Source organism: Patagioenas fasciata, chromosome 1 (assembly GCF_037038585.1).
Source record: "Patagioenas fasciata isolate bPatFas1 chromosome 1, bPatFas1.hap1, whole genome shotgun sequence".
NCBI classification, from domain to species: Eukaryota; Metazoa; Chordata; class Aves; order Columbiformes; family Columbidae; genus Patagioenas; species Patagioenas fasciata.
This window is the reverse complement of record NC_092520.1, coordinates 72,771,993-72,795,731: the sequence shown is the minus strand read 5'-3', so window position 1 is coordinate 72,795,731 and position 23,739 is coordinate 72,771,993. Positions and strand designations below refer to the sequence as shown.

The window sequence follows — 23,739 nt, the reverse complement described above, 5'->3', positions numbered from 1 at the left end:
CAAGCCTCTGAGGTAGGAGTGTTTCTGCTGCAGGATTCCCTATCCCCATCAGAACTGCTCCAAGAACTCCAACCACCCACCACACTGACCACTGAGCAAACTATACATGGCAACATCTTTCAGGCATGACTTGCGTTGATTTAGATATACAGAGATAGCTCCAAGTTAAGGCTCCGCTTACATTCCCAAGCCCCAAGGTCAAAGCCATTTTATAACTCTCAAATAAAGTGTTTATTCTTGCCAAGCTCTGTATAAGCTTATGTCACTCTGGACACACCTTAGGCTTCTAGCAAAATAACTACTCCTATTTTGGTAGAGTTGAATCTATGTATGCTCCGCTGTGCTCAGCAGCAATACCAAGAAGGATTGATTTATGTGAGAATGGCCTTTGGTCACCTACTATGGGGATTCTGAAACAAAAACAATTAAAAACAGAAAAAAGAGGGTAAACCAGAAATGCATCAAAAAATAAACTTCACATGTCTCAAAACACAGACATCTTTAGAACAGCAAAAGTCAACTTAATCAAATTCTAAGAGGTCACACACAATCAGGCTTCACTAATCCAACACAACATACCTTAGCAATTCAGAAAATATTAATACTTATTCTTTTACAACTTCTAGTTCTAGGCCTCTTATTATCATACATGGAATCCAGAGCCTTCTTTATGTAAAATTTTAAAAGTTAAAGTAAATAATGTCTCGTCATTTCCCACAAAAAAAGGCTACAAACAGTATCATAAAGTACCAGATCAGAAGAACTAGAATTGCTTTTCTCCATCTGCCCTTGCTAATGGCTAGAGTTATGCACAAATATTTACTTATACATACGCTTCTGTATTTAGTTGGGATGGATAGAGGGACACATGTGGGGAACAACTCAAAGATTAACAGATTTACCATGCTTAAATCTTTGTTCTGTAGAGTCACCGAAGAGCAGTAAGGTCTATGGTAATTTGCTGCACTATCCTTGCTAGGAAAACACAGCTGGGTTGAAAACATATGCCAGGGAACAACCTGAAATTATATGTCCATTTAAGAAACTATCTCTTTAATTTTTTTCTTGAGTAATAACACAGTCTGTTTGTAAAATAAATTATTCACAATTATCAAATGCACCACGAGATTTTGTAGCAAAAGAAGGAACTTCAGATTTCTCTTACATTAAATTGTATCACTACAAGAAAGAATCCAATACATCTCTACATTTAATCTATTTCTACATAGTTCATGATGATCACACAACATACACACAACATTTATGGACTGTAACTGTCATTCCTCTAATTAATATTAATCTTCATAATATAAGCTTCTGAGTTCACTGATCAGAGCGAATAGAAGCCAGAAATGTTTTGTGAGAATCCTTGCAATTAAGTTACCAAGAGGAAACAACTTTAAAAGGAACAGAAACTTTATCCTTACAACTAAAAATAGGTAACTGAACAAAACAGATTAAAAATAAAGCACTCAACAACTTAAAAAAAAAAAAAAAATCCACACAAAATAAAGCAGATCATCAAGCTCTGGGGAAGGTTGCAGGGAAGACTGTTCAAAGAGCACAGGATTTTAGAGACTTTAAAATGAATTTTTGTCTTTAGGTACTGGAAGAGAATTCCCTTAAAATCACTTATTTGTACTTGAGTACAATTTTCAAGCATGAAGCAATGTGTAGGTTATTCAAGCATTTAGTTCATGTCCTGAAAACTCTCTTAATAATAGTCCATCTTGTTGACATAAGATCCAGAGACATGAGATCAATAAAAGTGTTCCCAGATAAGGACATAACTTTAGTACTGCTGTGTTTAAGGTAACAGTACTTAATGTTGACATGCCTCATGCAGGGTGCCATAAAAAAGCCAAGTTAGTACCCTTTTGTATTTATTCTCTTTCCTCACTCAAGGTTTTTGTGAAATTTTTGTAGCAGACTCTGCAGCTATGGAGAGTCTGAGTCTGCTAAATGCATTTCCCCGGGCCCAAGAGACTCCTTGAACAGTACCTGCTGTGGGCAGCGCTAACACAAAGAACTACATGGGACTACGCACTAGGAGATCAAGAAATTCTGTAAATACTTATCCAGACTGGGGAATTGAACCACACAACTAAGTCACATTTTCAAACTATGAATTTGTCAGATAGCTCAGCAATTCTGAATCCCAAAGGGATCAAAGTTTTACAAGTTATATTACATCCCTAGTAAGCCACAATTTCAAATGGTCTGTATGGGATACATTTGCCTCTGCATTACTTCAATACAGATTCCTTGAGTAGGTATTGAAATAGCCATTAACTTACTGTGCTTTAAACAGGGACTAGTGTACGGCTACTGAAATCGTAGACAATAAGGAAAGCCTTTTAAAAGTGTATTTTTTAGTAGGAATTCAATAGTGTTTTACTTGACTATTGCAGGCAGTCCAGCAAAAAAATATTTTTTCTCCTTGCAAAGTTTGCCTTCCTTATAATCCCTGGTCATTGTTTTACTACTACTACACTAACTTTCAGTTCAGCCCTCTTGAACAGCTACATTTTCACAAGGTTAATCTGTAGGAGGCAAGAGAAGCCTACTCAAGGGAATTAAAACAATGAAATGGAAGACTCAAGATACGTTTTGATCCTGGGTTCTCTCTAGTTAACCACTAAAAAAAACAAAGAGTATGACAACTTTGTACTCGTATATGTACAATAACAATGGCTCCAACAAGCCTTCTTACAGTTCCTAAGCTGCATTCAAGTCCACATTCACCTAAGCTTGTGCTCTTCAAGCAGACCATGGCCTCAAGTGACCCCTGTAAAACTTGCAACCTGTAAGAAACACACTAAGTGCCAAATCCCTTCTACCTGTGTCATGGGCTTTGCACTCCAAGGCATCAGTATAAGAGCATCACTCAGCAACAAGTGAAGAAACAACAGACATGAAGGGAAAGGCAGAAGGGAAGAGCTGGTCAGTGACATGGAGGAACTCGGGGAACCTGCAATAACTTGATCTACTTCTTCACCACATCTGCATCAAGCTTTGAAAGGAGCATCTGCCACTGACACCACGTTCAATTCATGTTTATGCAAAAATTTGAACCAACTTCACTCAAACCTTTGTGTTTATTAATCAGATAAGAATCAAACTGCTGAGAAAGAGGTGTGATCACTTTGAACAAAATTACTGATTTCACAGCCTAAGTTAACAAGAACAAAGGATCTGAGACAGGGAATCATGTGGAGTCAGATTTGAAGCTCAAAATATTCCAGTCACAGCATTTCCCTGAAGTTCTACAAGAAGAATCTTGCTTTGACTGCATTTCAAAGGAGATGTATGAATGAAAGTAGGCAACTAATTACAGTGTCACGTATTTTCTTCTGAGGGCTAGTGACTAAAGGCAGACATTTAAAATATGCTCTGCTTCCAAGCATGTTCACAGACACGGAACTTAGTACTTTCCAAGGTGCCTCACAGCAACAGTCTTCACATGGTTACAACTCACTTGTGCTATTGCATTAAGACTGAAATGGCTGTCATGCTTCCAGAAATAGCCCAACTAGACCATATTTGAGGGAAGGGAGCAGGGAGGCAGATAAAATAATCTCAGTGCAGAACACCACAAACAAAACAAACCTACAAGCCCAAACTGCTTCTTAAAACACATTATTGTGCACAGTTTTCATAGACTAGAGAACGTTATCTCACTTCATTACAGAGAAAACATTACTTGGCTATATATGGTTTACACAGACTAAGGGAAGGCATGCAAATTAAATTCTATTAATCTTTGTTCATGGTAAAATGTGCAAAAAAATGTCTTTTTCATAAAAGATTATCTTGGTACCATATACAAGAGGAAGCCATCTCACAAACAGATATGGAGCCCCTGCCAATTCTTCTTAGGAGAGAAGTCATTAGTAGTTAAGAGATGCAGTCATCAACTTTTCAAGGCAGCGCCCAACAAAAAGAGATCTAATTATCCCTAATATTTGGCTAGGAGTTTTATTTGTATCTGCCAAAAAAGGGAGAATAATGGAATCTGCAAACAATAGGAGAGTTTGGGAAAATATTTCTTCCTGCTGCCAAAAAAATTAAAAACACACAGTAATGAAGATATTAATCTCTTTCTGTTCGTGGTCCATAGTAAAAGACACATGAATCTAAAGAATGTTATCTTTAGAACTTTCCCCTGCTTCTCCCCCTTGCCTTCCATGAGCAATCTATCAGTTGTCAGTTCATTTCAGACTGTCACTTAGCCATAATAGCCTCCATACTTCTCTTCGTAATAATCAGAAATTAATCTACGTGTTAGGATATAAAACACTAAAACAGTACTGATGAAATCTAAGAGAGTGTCAATCACAATGCTAGGAGAAGTAATAAAGACAAGTTGGATCGAAAACTTTTGAAGGATGCTGTCAGTCCAAGAAATAATTAAAGAGTGAGCCTTCTTCCCCTGAGTTAATGTCAAAACTCCCACAGGCTTCAGGGACAAAGCTGAACACACACTGGAGAAAAATCCCTGAAGTCACATGAGTAATTAAAACATTAAGCATCAGATCTCATCTATGCAAGTCATTAAAATTCATCTTGTCAATCTTGCATGTGTTTCAGTCCTCCAGTATCACTTGCAAAGCTTAAGCAGACCACCTCCAAAAAACCAAGAGGTTTTAAGTAATGGAAAATGACGGTATTTGTACTTCTGTAGGTGTCTATTTTTGGGATATGAAAGTAATCTAAAAATTTAGATCCCATGGAGAATTTTAAAAGCCTGAGCTTCAACAATACCTACATGAAGTAAATGTGACCAAGAGCCTGATTCAGCCAAGCGTTTCAGTGTATCATTAAAATCAGGCTTATACTGAAGTCCTTTGCTTTTTCAACAAAAATACACAGGACTACGTTTTAAGTGCTTTGTTGAAACGAGGCCCAAGTTCTAATTTCCTTTATTTATCTTAGACACAAAATGGCTAAAGGAAGGGGTCAAATGCTGCAATAGATAGGTTATGGGTTTAAGGACACTGGAACTGCTGCTATGAATTGCCATGGGAAGAAAAAGGAAAAAGAAGTAGTTTAACGATGGAAGCAACGGGAGGAATTCAGATCGTTTAAGATAAAGTCTAAACAACAGCCTCAAAGTCTTTTAGCTTATTTGTCCTCTGTTTTCCCTGCCTGCTACAATCTTCCATCTTTCCAGCTTCTACTTTTTTTTCAAGTAAAATCCTGGGAGTATGTGGGCACAAATAAGGATATAAAACGATAAGCAGAGGGACTAGGTGAAAGCCACTGCAAGCAGGCTGCAGGGAGCAGCCCCACATAGTCTGAGGATGCACCACATGATCTAATAAGGTTTTCACTTGGTCTCTAATTTCTATAAATCCACCGTTTCTTTTGCTGTCACAATACTTCTAAGGGCACCTATTCTGAACAACTATGTCTAGTAACTAAGAAAACTGAATTCATTTTCAGGGAGCAATGGAGAATGAGACAGGTCTATGTGCCTGCCCAAAGGCTTTTTTTTTTCCCTTCAGTGAAGTTCACCAGCACCAGGATCCCACCTACAGACATTGGAAGGCACTGTAAAAAAGCAGTAAAGGAAGGCTTCTCAATAATTCTATTTGTTGGCTCAGATCAAGCTTTTCATGTTATAGTAATCCAAAACTTGGAATTTTTAACAATGTAGTTCCTTAACAGGGCTTGGAATAGTACTGTACTCTGTCCTTTATTAAGTTGTGACAATACAAGAGAAGGAAGTCGGGTCATTACACGCTCAGCTGATGGTCTTTGATAAAGCTGTTTTGCAGAAGGTCACAGATGTGCACTTTTGTATTGCAGAGAATTAATTAAGAAACTAGAAGTTCATACTTTGGCCATCCCCAGATGTAAACACGGACTTACAAACAGGAGGATCTGCATTCCCTATTCCCTGTTCTAGCCTGCCCCCAGACTGCAAATAAACTTATCACCAGCACTATCTGAGCTGTATTCCTAGCAATCCCAGAACAGAACTGGACTCTAAGGATGGATTTTTGATTATCAGTCCTCTTCTTCAAAGCTGTGTATGGTCTACAACACCTGCATCATGTGGGAGGGCAAAAAATGCAGGTAATTTTCACATAGAGATAGACTAGAGAGATAGGAGCTGTGCAGGAGGTGAAGGCAAAGATACAGAAAAAACCCCCAACAATTGCAAAGGGAAGAAAAAAAATAACCAAGTAAATACAGAAACAATAGTTTTCACTCTATGTATTTGTATGCTTGCACACACACACATAAATACGTAAAACACAACACATGCACATTTAACTCCTAGCTACCTTTCACAGATCTACCTACCTGACTCCTCCTGCAAATTTTAACTGGATACAGCACCCTCCACAGCCTGCTCTGAGACAGTACCTTGCACCTGCAGTTGTCCTGTCTTTTTAAACAGTGCCAGTAGAAAGAGTGAGTTTGTAGTTGAAGATGAAGTTAACTTCCCGTTCCCCATACCAAGGCCACCTGAAAGGTTTTCTGTAATCCAAATAATTGGCACAATACTTTTGAAAAAAAACCAAACCACTATACAAAATGTAGGTTCCCAAAAACACTAGCCAATCAACTAAACAGTGCAATTTTAGGTAAAGGACAGGTGATTTTTTTGTTTGGATTTGGTTATTAAATCTCCCTAGAATAGGAAATAAAATATTATCCTGGTCTGTCCCTTAGTGTATTGAAATAAGGGATTTCATCATCTCCTAAAATGTTTTGGAAGGGTCTGTATACAGGTATTGCACTATCCAACAGATTTGGAAGTTTTCTCATCAAGCACCCAAATGTGAACTTCCTCAAAAACTTTCATGGGTGACAGAGAAGGATCACCCCCACACACAGGTACCACACTTCTGAGTAAATCTTACCCAGTCACAGTGCAAAGGGCTGGCTGAAATTTTCCAGCTAAAGAATAAGCACCTTTTTCAGGCTACACTAAGGGTAAATATATGCAAGGTAGATAAGAGAGGTCTGTCTTTTTAATGAAACACAAATCTTTCAATCACCATTTCTCTTCCTTCCTACTGCCATTATGTTCAAGTATGATAAAACAAACAAAAAGCAGGCAGTGGGACAGCTTAAGTTATACCAAAGTTTACCTGAAGACTAAAATTCAAATGCTGCAAATACATCAATTGTGGATGTACCTACTTTAACAGAGCCGCACAAAATAGAAAAGAATGCCTTTCAGTGGTCTAATTCATCCATAACATACAAGAAGTTTATCTCATTAACTCCTGTTAACCCTTAGTGGAATTTCAACAATAAGTTTTGTGCCTATTTCAAGTATTTCTTTCTTGTGTTCTCAATGTTTATTCAGGGTGTACACTGAAGGACAGGGAATACCAGAGATACATTTTAAGCTCTTCAATCTAAATCCTATTTTTTGGCTTCCCGCCTCTTTCCTAAATATTAAAACAAACGACTCATTTCTTTAAGACCTTCTTACTAAAAATAGTTGGTTGGACTGCTTAATTGTGTTAGCTGAAACACAAACATACGAAAAGGAAAGGGTTTTGTAGGAAAAACACTGAAGAGAAAAAAAAAAAAATCAGATTTCATCTGGCCTTCCCATCATCACTTAGAGAATTGTTTTGTAGTTACATCATCAGGAAATAAAATAGTATCCTCTGAGGACCCCGACTCTTTACAGAAGTGGGGGGGGAAAGGCTTGAAGTTCATATCACTCTCTGAGAAGTTCAGCTAAATTCACATTTTTCGGTCATATTAAAAGAAAGGTTAAAAAAAAAAAAAAAAAGAAAAAGCTCCGTTAGAACAACCAGTTAAAGAAGATGACCTTGAATTTAGTTTTTCCCTTCTCAATTTCTAGGCTGTGAGACTAAGCAGGAAACACTAACTAATTGGCTAACAACTTCTAATGACTTTTTCATCACCGACAGAAAGGAACTGCTCTAACCCAAACACAGAATGTTAGGGGTTGGAAGGGACCTCAAAAGATCACCTAGTCCAATCCCCCTGGCGGAGCAGGAACACCGAGATGAGGTTACACAGGAATGTGTCCAGGTGGGATTTGAATGTCTCCAGAGAAGGAGACTCCACAACCTCCCTGGGCAGCCTGTTCCAGTGCTCTGTCACCCTCACTGAGAAGAAGTTTCTTCTCATATTTAAGCGGCACCTCCTGAGTTCCAGTTTGTACCCACTGCCCCTCGTCCTGTCAGTGGTTGTCGGTCACCAACTAGGGGAGACAAACGAAACCATTTTTCACACACACACAGAGTGCCGGGCGTCCGGCCGGAGCCGGGGACACACCAACCCCGCTCCCGACCCGCCGGCTCCCGCCGCGGCAACTACACCCGCCAGGCGGGGAACGAGCCCCGCACGACGCCGGGGCGCCTTATATGGAGCGGCGATGACGTAATGCTGCATAGGCTCGGGGCAGCGCCGCGCGCCCGTCCCTCATTGTTTGGCGGGGCCGCCGGGATGCGCCTCGCAACGGCGCGGGCGCCACCGCCAAACGGCCCCGGAGCCGCGGAGCCGCAGCTGCCCCGGCACCCTCCCGCAGCCCTGGAGCGCCAAGGTAAGGGACAGGAGGGGTGGGAAGCAAAGCGAGAAGCTGCTTGGCAAAGCGCTGGCCGCTCCTTGCCTTTTTCCTGTTGAGATGCTTTTTTTAATTAACAAAACTTGCTTCCGAAAAAACGGGGTGAGGGCTGAGAAGCGGTGAAATACCACCACCCCCCCCCCAAAAAAAAAAAAAACGAATAAAAAAATGCAGATCTAGAAGATGTCTGGTTACTCGGAAGTAGGACGCACTATTTCAAGCGTTAGAAGTTGTATTTTGAACAACTCCCAACAGAGACAAACAAGACGAGGAATTAATTCAGTGTTAAAGAAGGAGGTTGTTACGAGTTACACACGCTCTCCGAATGGTCGGATAAAATTGTGGCTGCATTTGAAGCTGTGGAAAGGGTCCAACTGTATTGTAATGTATTAGGTAGAGCAACTGCCTCTCTTTATGTTGCATTTTTATGCGTATGCTATATATTAGAAGACATCTATGCACACATTTCTAGGCACTTGCTATACTTTTGAACAACTTTTACTGTAGTTTACAGAGGGCTGTATAAATTGCCACAACCACTACTCTGCAATAAGATTATGCTATGTCTGAGAGAAAAAAGCTAACTAGTTTAATTACTAACAAACTTTTAAACTCCTGACACACTGCTTCCCTCTTCTGTGTCTTGTGTGCAAGTGTCAAATCACAAGAGGACAGAACTGTCAGATTTTGATAAAAAAAAACCCTTTAAATCCTGGTCAGACAACTCACGAGGGTTTCAAAAGCAGAAAACACCCTGGTCTCTTCAAGGTTTATTCTGCTAGATGGCGAACAGTACTTAAGTTATCAAATCCAAAAACATCAGAGAATGGAAAGCAGTTTTGATGAGGCACTAAGTACCTTGAAAGGTTAGACCTTAGTGTGTTTATAATTCACAACTGCATAGTATACAAAACTACACTACGCTCTCCCTTGATTAAGGACTGAACTCTGTCAAATCCTTGTTTATAGGAACAACTGCGATTAAGTCAATTGTACCGTCCTACTTGCAAATTCAGAATACCAAGTATTGCTCTCCAGAGTCTTCTGTGTAATTTAAAATGTTGGAAGACTTAGACTCTTTAAGACCTTTAAACTCAAACTCTCCTTGAAAGTAAAACAGATTTTTGTTGTATGTTTTAATTTTCCTTAATACGAAATTAAATTGGCATTAAATGTTTGGACAGCAGAAAGAGAGTTTTTTTCTGCTTTACTTGATGTTTTAAACCCTGAAAACTCCTTGTGGAAGTATATATTTTAGAAAAATCAAAGCTGATACAATCATATGCATTGCTACACTATCAAGTATAGATAGATCAAGTCAACCTATCATATGTGAACATTTTTGTGACTTTTGCTTTAAACAACAAGAAAATATTAAGTAGTTATTTTCCACATGCTTCTAAAAACATATAGAGAGACATTTCATTTCAAAGATAATTCAGGTATTTGTGTATTATTAACTTTGGCATTTAGATAAAGGTCACATCCACGTTTCCAAGATATTCTTCTTTGTAATGAGCAAAGTTTATACCTCTGTTGATGCCATAAGCCTGCCTGGCTATAGAATCGGGGAAGAGGGCACTGTATAGTATATATAGAATGGAAGAATCCTAGCAACCAGAAAAAATCTAAGTTTATAGTAGAAAACCAATACCCCGGATCAGTATCCTAAGCCCCTTACAATGTTTTCTGCTCGCTATTCTGTCATTTCTGCAGACTTGCAAACAGTGTCCTAGCATTTTTAGACCTCTTTCCTGATAAATGATCACTTTATTTCCTGCATATCCTATATCCAGTGGATTTAATAATTACTACATTGTTAAGTTATCAAGTGGAGAAGTTAGCTACAATACAAAAAGATACATTATGAACCAAAGTTAAGTAACAGACTTTCAAAAATTTATCTGAGTAGAAAGGAGAAGATGAAGTCAAAAGACTACAATATGATGAAGAGAAAATGTTCATAGTAATGCTACACATGAAATAAACATATATTTGATAAAGGCAGTAACTGGAGGGAAAAAAAAGAGCCTACTCATAGGTAAGAGACTATTTCAGCCACTCCAAATCCAACAGAGGCGGCCAATATTTATCATTAATTACTGCTTTAGCAATATCCATAGTACCATCTGTACTGTGAATGCTGTGAACCTGATACAAAGCACAACATCTATCAAAAGCCAAAAGAACTTTATTTCCCATAGTCTGTCCTCCTTAGATTGAAAGGGAAAGCATTCTTGACTTAATACAGGACCAGTTCTACTCTCATTTATACTGGTAGAAGTCCAAAATAATTAGACTGAGGTATAATTATTAAAATGTCTCACTGTTGTTTCTCCCTCACCTCCAGCATTACACTCCTTTTTTTTTTTTTTTTATTTCTTAATATGCATTGAGACTATCTTACTTTAAACAATTAAAATGTAAGCTTGTATCACGTAGCAGTAGACAGTAAAGGAAAATAATTATGACATAATTCAGTCTTCAACAATTGTATTTCTTCACTTAAATTTCTTTTTATAATAATTTTTTATAACATTAAACGTAAAGAGGAAGCATTTTAAGACAAGTATATCCTCCAGAAATGAAAGTCAACTTCCTATCAAACTGCACTGACGCTTTGTTCCTTCCCATCACTTCCCTCCACTGTGAAATGCTGCATAACTGCTGACAGTCAAATTTTTAGATATTTGACCCAGAAGACCAAGAGATATAACTTGCACTTATTTTATTTTTCCCATCACTACTAGTGAAATAAACTTATCACTTGATTTTTGCTAATGGCACTTTCATATTTACCCTGTACTACTATGAATTATATTTGCCATTGTCATGGGATAAAAAAAAAAAAAACAGCATGGTTTTACTCCCAGCAAGTTTTCCCTCTGTGGCAGTTGTTAAAAGCCTGGTGCTTTCCTTCAGGAAAAAGTCTCTACCAGGGCAAGGGCAAGTGAGCAGCCACTGCTTCTCTGGACCTCTCCTGCAAACAGCTTCTCTCAAATCCTGGGTGTGGTAATACCTGAATACTATTCATTAAAGAAGCAATTAAAATATTTAAGTCGTAGAAGCAATTAAATATCTAAGTCAGAGAATCCTAAGGAGTTTACAATGTAGGAGGATATATCTTTAAAAACCATCCCATAAAACTTGAGTTCTGACTCATTAATAGTTCCCCTTAACACTTTAGCATGTCATCAAGTTGATTTGAGCTTAGAAACTGTGTCTTAACAATACAAGTAAATTACTTTTAATTGCTTAGGGTTTTTTTTTTTTTTTCTCATATTGAATGGATTCTGCCATGGCATCCTTGAGGTTTATGTTGAGTTTTTTGAAGTGGTTCAAACCTTGGTTAGTTCTGCCATTCACTAAACTGTGTTACTCAGCTCCAAGACGGTAAGAGGCATTGCTGAAAAATTCTAAAAATCACAAGCTTGGGTGCTATATAAGTGAAGTAATGGACATTTTGAGTCTTAACACCTCTCAAAATGATATGCTGATTTTGTGGTTTGCTGTGTTTTCTGTCAGTAGAGACAAAAACCACTTTGATTGCATGTCTAGGGCACCATGTCATTTCTGGAAAGTCAGTAACAGCACTCACGCTGATGGACCAATGGTCCACACTCAGACATTCACAGCTCACTTTCTTCAAGCATTCCTAAATTTGAGGAAAATATGCTTGAAGATTTTCTGTGGCAGCTTGTGGCCTCCAGGTGAAAACAGTACAAAACCAACACCTCCCAAGGCACTGCCTCCTCACCAGAAGAACAGAGCTGAGGTGACAGCAAAGAGGTGAATGTTCATGCAATAAATGAATGCTAGCTGAGCAAACACCCAGCAATATCACTGTATAACCCTCCTTTAATAACAAATTGAAAGCTTGGGGGTGAAAGTTCAAACCAACCTTGCTAGACAACATTTCAACACAACTCAAAGTCCTATAACCTTGGTCATCCAAGTTGATAAATGCACGTACTTTTTCCCTGATGCAGAATTCACCTTTTCTGCTACAGTTCATTGTTTATATCATGATGATGTAACACAACTGCTTGACTTCACCCTCAAGCTGGGTAGGTGACCTATGGACAACAACCAGAAAGTGGCTGCTGAGGTAAATAAGGACTTAGGCCACTTCGCTTCACTCTGCAGGCTCATAGAAGCTTGGCAACCAGAGCACACAACCACCTAACTGCTTGTGCTTAAGCTTCAACAAACCTTTACAGACCTACTCCATCCAGGTAGGGTACACAAAGCTCCAGTGAACATGTCTGAAAACGCGGACAGAAAAAACTAAACTCTTCTGACAAGAAAAACATTAATCTTGCATACGTTTCGGGGATGTGAAAGAAGACATCAACCAGATTTCATTGTCCTTTATAGGCTTTCAAAGGCCTGGGAAAGCATACAACAATTGCACTTAAAATAAATGATAGGTTAGAGTTCTCAAAGATCTGCCTTAAACCTAGTATTTAAAGCAATTTCTTTCAAAGTCATTGCAAAGAGTGAATTTAAAACTTTGTCCTCTTTCATTATAGACACAAAGATCATCTAGTGTGTGCATAGCAACTACTGCAGCAATAAGAACCTAAGAGAAAGATGAAAAATTTTAAAAACTGAAATGAAGCAGCATTTGCTATGAGAAAAAAAACACAGAACATTGGCTGTTTAGAAATGGAAAGTAATGCACTCATAAAACTCACATTTTAATCACATATTGGATTTCAGCACATGGACAAAACCATCTTAGAGAAAGTATAAGCTGACTGAATTCCATCAATTTTTTATGGATTTAATCACTATTCTGGTAAAATTTGCATAACTTTCAGTCACCAAGTCAAATTATGAAGGAAATTAGGAAATTTTATTCACCATTAAGCTTGGCTTACCCAAAACTAATGTCACCTACCACACTCCCAAACATGATTCTGTTCTACTTAGCTACACAGAGGTTTCTCAGAAGAACCCTAATAAATACCACAGTTATTTTTGTTTTCAACTTCAAAATGCTCCCCCCAGTCAAGCTTGTTCTCAACCTCAGCAGACCCATTCTGTTTCAGATCCCTACCTAGAAAAGAGGAAAGTGAGAAATTACATGAGCCTAATTTCTTCTTTAAATTTTGGTCACTTGAACCTGGGCATACAATGGCTCCACATTTGGGGCAGCCAAACCCTGACCTAAATATTTGAGATCCAGTGCTGAATATACTGACTTGGATGTAGAAAGGTGGGAAAAAACACAATTTGTTAATGCTCAAAGCTGAAGCATTTTCTTAACACGCAAAATAGTGCTTCCATGTGAAGAAAAGTCTTTCCACTAGCAGTCCGTGTCATTCCCAAATTAAATACTGAATTGGCTCCAATGAAAAGGCTACCATGAACTTCAGCAGGCTTAAAACCTCCTAAAAGACATGTTTCTAAAAACATATCTAATATATAAATGGGTATGTGCATTTGCTTGCATATGTGTAAGCAGAGTAGGGGGAATAAAGGGCCTCTGAAGCAAAGTCAGCAAGTACAGCTTCAATATAGGTCAAATCAAGATGTGTGAAACAGTCTGCTTGTGAGGGTGGTATGGGGGTGACACCAATCCATGGAGAACATTTAGGCTTGTGCTAGGAGATGCACACACTGATTCTTTTTCCGGAAAGCAGCAGGCAACAGCTGACAAGTATCTTCAAGGCTACAGATTTTTAATAACCCATATAAAGGAGAAGGGAAAAAAATGTCACGTGGCATACAAAGCAGCAGCCACTTTGGAAAGTGTCTGTTCACCCTTGTTGTGTTCCTATGCTCTCCTTAAAGCTCTGGGTGATTACTGCCACCTTGTAGAATGCAAAAATCAGAATTAACTAGGTGGGGGAATCAGAATTTGACAAGATAACCTGTGAATGACCCACTTACATATCCAGGCTAAAGCAGTTAACCACACAGCTAGCAAGTTCTGTCTAGAGATGAATTGTGTCTTTCTATATTCAGCATTTGAAATCACGTTATAAATTAATGATAAAAGCTAAAATGTATTACATCAGAAACGTACTGTACATGAAAGCATGCTACAGCTCCTTCATTTTCAGAGTGACATCTGAAAATAGGAAAATATAACCTAAACATCACAGACCATCAGCCAAGAGGCAAGAGATCAAATAGGGCATGTAGCCAAATGCCCTTCAGTCACATAACGATACTGAGTTATAAATCAATTTGGGGTACAATAATGAAGCAGGGAATGTCTGACTGAATTAACAGTTGTTTGAAGAACAGGGAACACTTGGAGTCTAGAAGTCTTCATGTGAAGGGGCACAGGAAGTATACATGCACATGACCCTCCTTTTTCCTAAAAAAGACTTTTTTCTATGACAGTTTTTGAAAGGCAGAGAGAGAAAACTGGAAAACAACTAATTATGGAAAAAGTAAGTATCTCTCTTGGCTTTAGGAAGACTGTTCAGATCAATTTTAAAAGAGATTAAGAAAGGTCATAGGATAGCTAGACCTAGTAAAACCCACTTTTTCACCCTAATAGTTTAGGGTTTTTTCCTAATAAATAGAGAAACATTTATTTTCCAAAGCAAGCAACAGTTACTCCAGCTGCTGAACACACATGCAAGTAGCTAGAGAAAAACAAACAAAATATTCTAGATACAAACTGTTATTGGCACTTTGAGTGGCCATATGACTAAATGACCCAATTTTCTATTATGCTTAAGCAGGGTACTTGATCTTTAACACAATGAACTATCAAGGCTGCAGAATAATGGAAAATCTTACTTCAACACGATAATCAACACACCTGAGAGTACAAGTTGTTTCTTTTCGCTAAACAAATCATGACAGGTGAAAAGGCTAATTAAAATTGTTATTTGTTATTTAAATACGTGAATTAGATCTATGAAGTAAACCTTGGTTAGAACTATAACTATTAAAAAAATTCTCAGACTATCATCTCTCGCTCTCCACTGTAGCTTCCTGTCTTGTAGTCTAAAACCAATGTGTTAGTCCTATTTGAAGAGGATCAGTTTGGAGAAAACATGTAAGCATAAATCCTGAACAAGAGCACCTGTGCAAAGGACTAACACACTTTAAACAGGCATGCATTGACTTTGCACCTTTAGATGATACACCAAGTTCTCCCAGGCCAATGTGGACCAAGGTCCTACTGAGACATGAGAAAATGCAGCTTCCAAACATCCTACACTTCAAGACCAAACACATTCAGATACAGGAGACAACAAAACATTTAGCAGGATTAGGACAGATAGCAAGAAAATGAAATTATCTCCCAGGTAGCAAAGTCCCCAGAACTAGAGAGCTTCGATACCTCAAACTGTACCCAGAAGCAACTTGTAATACATCAGAAAATAGTTTTAATACAATTTACTGTTTGCAGGAAAGTAGCAGCATTCTTCATCACTTGTAGCTTCAAAACCATCTTTAACTAGTTAACCATGCTGCAATGCCTTGCTACAAACTCGCTTTCACTTGTGTCCTCCAAGATGAAGTGCTGGCCAAGTCTTTGAGAAAACAGACACTCTCACATTACCAGGTCTACAGGAAAAAGGTACAAATTTAGCTTGAAAGTGAAGTATCTGTTTGACATTAGTGTTACAACTGCTCTTATCAATTCCAGTCTTCGTGACTATAAAAAGTTGCAACTGTATCAGCAAACCTGATTAAAGTGTTCAAACACTCAGAATTTATTATATACATACACAGAGCTACTTCAGGAAGTCTTAGGATGTATGTATATAATAAAGATTACGTGGGTACAAACAGGACCCTCAAGAAGTCATGGAATTTTATCCTGCACAGGAGCGACATCACCTACATCATTCCTGAGGAATGTTTGTCTAATTGCTTTTAACTAACCCCATTCCTCCAAATGATGGCAAACTCAAAGTCTTCTCAAGTAGTCCCAATTCAGTACTAAAGTACTTTTCTTCAATTTGCAATGTTTAATCTGTGTGGTTCTAACCACAATTTCAGCACATAAATTCTTGTCATGTGCATTGAGCGTGTGGAGAACATACTAAAGTTTGCAGCCAGCTGCCACCTGTCCAAAAGCAAGTGGCCACTGTTTGACTGAGCCGCTCATCCAGGACTGGCAGCAACGAGGAGGACGCCTTCATTCAGTTCAACAGAGGAAGTGCGTGTGGCACTATGGAAAGTTCTAAATTTTACCACTGCTGATGACTGATAACATACAAATAAGGTCATGGTTAGCATAAGAGATAGGCACAGTGCCTGTTCTGCTCGTGGATGAAAATGTGGCCCCAGACATTTATTTCTATATAAAATGTGTGTTAAAATTGTTTTAGGGAACATCCAGTTCCTGTAAATGTTATGGGAAAATGACATTTACCACTAACCAGCCTCCTCTGAGTAACATGATGTGTTATTGTTGGCTGAGTGCCATCATCTGTCATACCAAAAATATTAACTAATTGAAGTTAAAAAAAGTTTGTATGAATTGGATCCTTCACAATTATGCCCAGTTCTGGTCAAGACAGCAGCACTAGCACTGCCCCAGGTGAATGAGATGCCAGCGAAGCATCTGTTTTCTCAACTGCCCCCCCAGAAAAAGCATCCAAAAAACAGAGGCCCACCTTGAACTTGCACACTATAATGTAACATACAGAATAAAAAACTCACAAATTTTAGACATGATTTACCTGTTGAAGTTGCTTAATAAAGACTAAGCTTGTTCACTTGATCAAAAACCAGTATTATCATTAAATTGAGAAGTGTAAAAAGATGACTTGAGAGTTACAAACTTATACAGAGCCCAAGTAACTGACTCATTCAGGGAATCGGGACTTTTGCAAACTCCTCAGTCACTTGAAGGATGCAGATTAAATAGCCAAGCCAAGAATTCAGCTCTCCAACTATTACACTACCATCAACAGTAACACAGCATGGCAGTGATAACTAAGCAGGATTTGCCTCATACAAACTAAACACACATGGCCAGGGTAATCAGTGTTAGTAGCAGTCTGACCAGAAACTTCCAGAACTTGAGTAAGCTGCACTTCCTTTTTGTGCCTCACCTTCCCACAGAGAACAGGGTGGAGGCTCTAAAAGACACTTCTCAGGAGCTCAGTTAACTCCTGCTGTAATTTTTCACTGGCTAAATCTTAGCAGTAGGCTCCAGTGGTAACCATTGCTGGTGCTGACGCTCCAAACAGACAATGGAAATGCGTCCGCCTGCCCGTGGAGAGGAAAAACACAAAAAAGAATGGAAAAACACTGTCCTGTTTATCTCTGTAGTACTGAGTGTTTTATAGCACTGATGATTTTAAAAATGGCTCAATAACTATGGTCAAGTGATAATGTTCTAGGAGTAATGCTTAAAGTACAAATTTAAAACAAAACTCGGGTTCATAAAGACACAGGATCTCTCCCATCAATTTAACTTGTTATCATGCAATATCAAATACCAAATCATCAAATGCAATCATTTAAATGACACTGTCATTTAAAAATCACAAATCATAAAAAGCAGTAGTTGTCTTGACTTATTTTATGTAGTTACCATACCTTTAAAACCTCTTTGGATTAATTCTCAAAATAATCTGTGACAGTAAGTCAACACTGCTTTTCCATTTTAAGAAATCTGAAGTTCAGGCGCAAAAATGTACTTGTTAAATATGAAGAAAATACAGAAGCAGGACCTGGATTAGTAACTGAGAAGTTCTGCCTCAGTCTTGTTGCTTTGACCCCTACACCACATCTCTTGTGGTTCATCTTTCCATTTCTTTCTGAAAGCTTTCCATCTGCAAAACTATGATTTCCTGGCTGACGTAAATTTGAAGAGTTCCAAATTCTGGTGTTGTATCTGAAATTACTTGCTTTATTTCTGACTTTACAGGCAGTGTGGAGAGAGAGTGAGAGAGACAGAGAAGGAGAATGAATATGTACTACAGTAATGCAAAAAAAATCCCAAACTACTAACCAACAAAACCCAAGTTGTATTCATGTGAGCTGAGTTACTGATGCATTCAAAACAGATTCAGAACAGAAGAGGATTAGCAGTAAAGCTACGTGCACAATTACGTATCCGTGAAATGGCAACAGTAATAGATACTGAGTTCAAAGAATAACTCAAATAGCTGCTAAATCTAGAGAGGCGGAAGAAGGAAGCCGAGTGCATCTGAAATGGTGACACATCAGAGCTCAGCTCACAATTCATTGTGGCATGTTTTCTAGTAGCTGAACTCCGGGGCCCTGAGTTTTTAAGGCTAACTTCAAGCAAAGCTCATTATTATTGTGGTCTTCTCAGGTCAGCGCTCATCTACAGTTGTTTTTCAGGATATGTAGTCACGGAAAAAAAAAAAAAAAAAAACCACAAAAAAACACCAGAAAAATCTGGCAACAATTTAATAGCATTGCAACTTCTTGACTCCCACCTAGAAGTCCTGCACCTTTCCAAATCTCAGACATTACGAATGGCTACCACTACAAGATTAGAAATGAACAGGCAGAATTAATAACTATCATCTTGCATATTCAAACAGTTACTGCCACAGAAAACATTAATACTTTTTACACACCACTGATGTTTCTGATAGGTGATTTCCAAGAACATCTAGATACAAAGAGAAGATAATTCAAGACAGAAAATTATTTTCTTAAACTGAGGTTTCATGATAAGACAAAACTGAATTTAGCACTCAATTAAAATTATTCCAACTAGAGGTGAATGTTAATCCAATCTTAAATTAACCAACATAAGTTTGTTGAACATTTCTCATGCCGTTTACTGTCACCCAATTTACACAGGATTTCGTAACATTTATGATCGCCATTATCCCTATATCACCAGGAAGAATATTCAGCAGCTTAGTAGTTGTGAAACCAGTCACCAACAACATTACTGTTCCAGATTAATTAATTTTTAAAAGAATATATTAGCTGCATATGTTTGCTCAGCATCTCAGCTAAATACATCTGGTTATCCATTTGAAATTTTGCCCAAGTTAACCCAGAACTGGCAACACCATTCATCATATATGACTTTTATAAAGACTTGTAAAGCAAGTCAGCATTTTAAGCATCAGATAAAACAACGATTACTCTGTAGTAGTTTGCAGAGTAATAAGCAGAACTCACACCCCCCTCATTAAAAGTCCTCATTTTATAAAACACATTTCCTTATCAGGAAATTTGCCTTACAGTCTCTTGCAGCTGAGACATGACACCCTTTGTGGAGGTTTGAATCCTAGTATAAACTAATGATTTTAAATATACATATGTAAATAATATACCGGAAAACAAATTTTAAAATAAGCGTCCGCATTCTGTTGGGAAGTGCTGACTGATTCAGATAAAGCCAACAGATTACACAACAGCTATGGTATGTTGTTGCTGTTGTAATTTCAAAGGCTATTGACTTTCTTTATGATGGAAGGGAAGAAACATCAATAAAGATAATAAAGAGAGCTGTAAAAGTAGCTATAAGATATAACTTCATAAAGATTACACATCAACAAGCAGAATACACAGCCATCCCAAGACCAGAAACCCATTTCAACAAACCAACAAACCCAAATTTTGTTGCCATAAACCGAGAAAGGCACAGACAGCCTGGCTTTCTACCAAAAATAAATATTTAACTGCATTGGTGTCAAAATTACAATAACTTGTAAAATTTACCAGAAATGATGAAGCATGTTTCTTCTCTTCTTAAAGGCCAAACCATGGCTTATTGCTAACTGGGAAGAATGCCCCAGAGGAAGAAGCATGACATCATCTACATTTAAAAGCTTTCCGCTTAGTGGTTTTATTTGCATTGTACAGGGGGAAATTCAAGCACACATCCAAAAACTTCAGAATGAAGTCTCCCTCATGTTATTACCTGTAGAAGCTCTAGTAACCCATGTCTTTTACATGGGGAAGGGTGAAGACCACATGAACTAGATAGAAATATGTATCTTCATGATTTACAAAAATGAAAAAAGTTACAGACATTGAAAATTTTGATTATTTTTGCAGAATGATCTGCAAGATATTTAATCAAGATGTATATTAAAATCTCCTTAATACTTTGGTGGAAAGAATGATAGAAGTACAGCTTTACAAACCAACACCTATTTCACTTGCATCCTTGAAGAACGTAGCCTTTTCCAAAGTTATCATTACAAGATCACTTAAAGGGAAAAAAAATGGTTTTGTTCTTATTATTCTCAGAATAATGATTCATTCTAGAATGAACTCTAAAAATAAAGGTCTTGCAATCATAGCTTCCCACGCTTTCTTTAGTTTCCCTGAAACTCAAAGGAAAATCAGCCCCCTAAGAATTCTGTAAAAATATAAATTAAACAATGTCAATGTAATACAGATCCCCCCGTGACAACAGAAAACCCCACTTAAGGACAAAATATCACATGACACCAAGACGACAGGTAACTTTTTTGGGAGACCCCATGTCTTGTAGGGAAGACACAGTCATTACGTTGCTAAATACAATGTAGTGTAGCCAAAGCCATATGCATTTGAAAAAAAGGAAAGGGAAAACAGGACAACACGATTGGATGCATGGTATTAACATAAAGAAGCTATAGTGTGCTTACTGAGGAAAGCGATTATAATGAACAGAGGAGAGCTGAGAAATAAAAATTCTTTAAGGAAATAAAAACACAGGGAACTGGTATTGCAAACAAGTACGATAGTAAGGCACAAGAAACAGTCGTTTATAACAGAAGCTCTGAAGAAAAAGTAATAAGACACTGCCCTGACTCTGTTTAACTACCTAACATTCACGTTCATAAAAATAATTTCCAATCTCTGTTTTTACTGGCCTGGATTCAGAAGGGTTAGTCCTATGACGTCAACTGCTTGGAATTATATGGGAAAGCTTTGACTAAATGATATACCTACCTTTGCCGAGTATAAAATTACATGATCATGAAACTCAACTGGAAATGAAAACGATAAAAATATTTTTTTTGATAGGGGAGCACCTATTTTTTTTTTTTTTTTAGCCAAAGTTTTTTGACCTTTCCATATCTTTGGTAAAATTGCTCTCTCAAATACTCTGCATACTCTTCTTCAGGCAGAGAGTATTTTGCATTAAGTTAATACAAAGTACTGTTATTCTGTCACAAATGTATGAAAAATATCACTGAGTGGTATTATCAGTTACAGCACTTCTTCAATTAAACATGTGGCATGCCTTAATTCAAGTGATAGACATCAAGTCCTGACCTGTAGAAGTCAGGTTACCTAACAAAGGTGACAAAAAGCAAGCCATGAATTTAAAAAAAGCACAAACAAACAAAAAAACCCACAAACAAAAAAGCACACCACTAAAAAAAAAAAAAAAAAAACAACAAACAACTCAAAAAAACCCCACTCAAATATTTTAGGGTCCTCTTCCATTCCTAAGTGCATGTGTGCAGACACAGTTGCTGTGACCTATTGAACCATGAAGCAGGAATTCAGCAGCCAAGGAAAAATTCTTCTGCAAATATTAACAGACTCCCAGTTGATTTCTTACAATATCAATCTCAATTCTGTCCAAGAAATCATTATCTATTCAGCACTGTTGAGGGCATTTTATGAATAGGAATATATGAACATTTCTGTATAGGAATGTATGAATACACCTCTAGTTATCAAAAACAAGTGCAAAACCATGTTTAATTACACAAGATAAAACAAAATATACCATGCTTAATGCACCTCTTTTTTCGTTCTAGAAATACACTACAATCCTTTAACTCACAGATTCCAGTCTATGCTCTGTAACTTAACTTCAATTGAGTGATTTTATAGAAGTATTTTTTCAAAAAGAAATAGATCTCAAGTGTTAGAAATATCTGCTTTTCTGTATGAATCTTAAAACTGCATTTTGTCTTTTGAATGAAGGAAACATTTTCAAATACTCTAAAGTCCTCTGGCATGAGCAAAGAAACAGAATCTCTTGAAAATCCTTCTCAATTTATACAATGATCCTGGTCAAATATCAATAATTTAGCTACTTCCGTTCAAATAACCCTTGCAACACATACTTGATCAGAGATTGGGTCAGACTACCTTATTCAAGTAATCAGTTGGGGTTGGAACCTCAAGTACTTTGCAGAAAATCTTATGCATTCCAAATAGCTTGAGAAATAAGTTATAGAAGAAACAAAGAGGAGAAGAAGACAGAAAAAAATACAAATTGTACATAGACAGATGCTTACTGGAAGGACTGCTGGGATTATTCACTGAAACATTTGTCAACTGGTTTTATTTATTATTTATACACAATTACCCTATGTGCATCATAAAAAAATATACAGCATCTCTATGAAAATTACAATACTTGGTTACTATTTGGTCTAAGATTTTTCTTTCTAAGGCAATTTAAGGGGCATCAATCACCAGTTTCATTTGGCCAGAGAGATATCAACTAGTTAATATGGAAGTGTTGGGTAAAACACTGATTAATTTAGGCATTAATCACCTCAGCTAAATTTGCCTTACAAAAATAAATGATATTGAAATGAGCTAAAACAAATCAAATGCAAATAAGCCCAACTGTTTTAACAGTATTAATATGTCTTAACTTCATGCACACACAAAAACTGAGTTCATTCCAAATGAAATTGTTAGTTATGCTTCTGTTATGGTTCTATGGCAACGGTAAATCATCAATTGAACTTCACTACTAAAGCATTTAGAGACAAGGGTGGGGAAGGAACAGAGACTTTTACACTAAAAACAATTCAAACTAAAGTAGCACTGAAAAGTGGACATAACTTTATACACCAACACCACAGTAAAAAGCTGCCTTTGAGGATGGCGCAGTCTTCTCCCCGTTTATTTGTCCGGTCAGCCAGCAGCATTCCTTCAAGCTCATTCCACAAACCTCTCCCTCTCCACTTATACCTCTTCTTGGCTGTTTTCCCCATTATGTTAACTGACTGCTGTAAAGAATTTGTGGCTAGTTTAAGTCTTTGATATCAACTCTGTTTATTGCTACTTCCCATTCTGACAATTTTTCATACAAGCATTTCATTACATCCAATATAGTGCAGATTATGCACTAAAATAAAAACACTGGGGATGGTGAAGGTGTTACAAGAAATTTTATAGTCATAAACCTCTATACAATATCACCATTCAATCAGACAAGTCTGATGGACGGTTGTAGAATGGCGAGGACTTCCTCTCTCCGTGCAAGGAAACCTACAATGCCG

The 23,739-nt window shown here is 37.6% G+C and overlaps 2 protein-coding genes across 8 annotated transcripts in view; one reads left to right on the top strand and one right to left on the bottom strand.

Annotated features, from left to right (window-relative positions):
• CMSS1 (cms1 ribosomal small subunit homolog) overlaps window positions 1-23,739 on the bottom strand; it is a 246,431-nt gene that overhangs the window by 200,760 nt on the left and 21,932 nt on the right. The window lies entirely within an intron of this gene.
• Window positions 1-23,739, top strand: part of FILIP1L (filamin A interacting protein 1 like) — an 87,624-nt gene that overhangs the window by 43,793 nt on the left and 20,092 nt on the right. Inside the window, exon 1 of one of the 6 annotated variants that reach the window (XM_065829333.2) lies at window positions 8,400-8,545. The exons of the other annotated variants lie outside the window; for them this stretch is intronic. The gene's annotated coding sequence lies outside the window, so the exon portion shown is untranslated. Of the gene's footprint in view, window positions 1-8,399; window positions 8,546-23,739 lie in introns of those variants that run through there. 6 annotated transcript variants of the gene reach the window in all.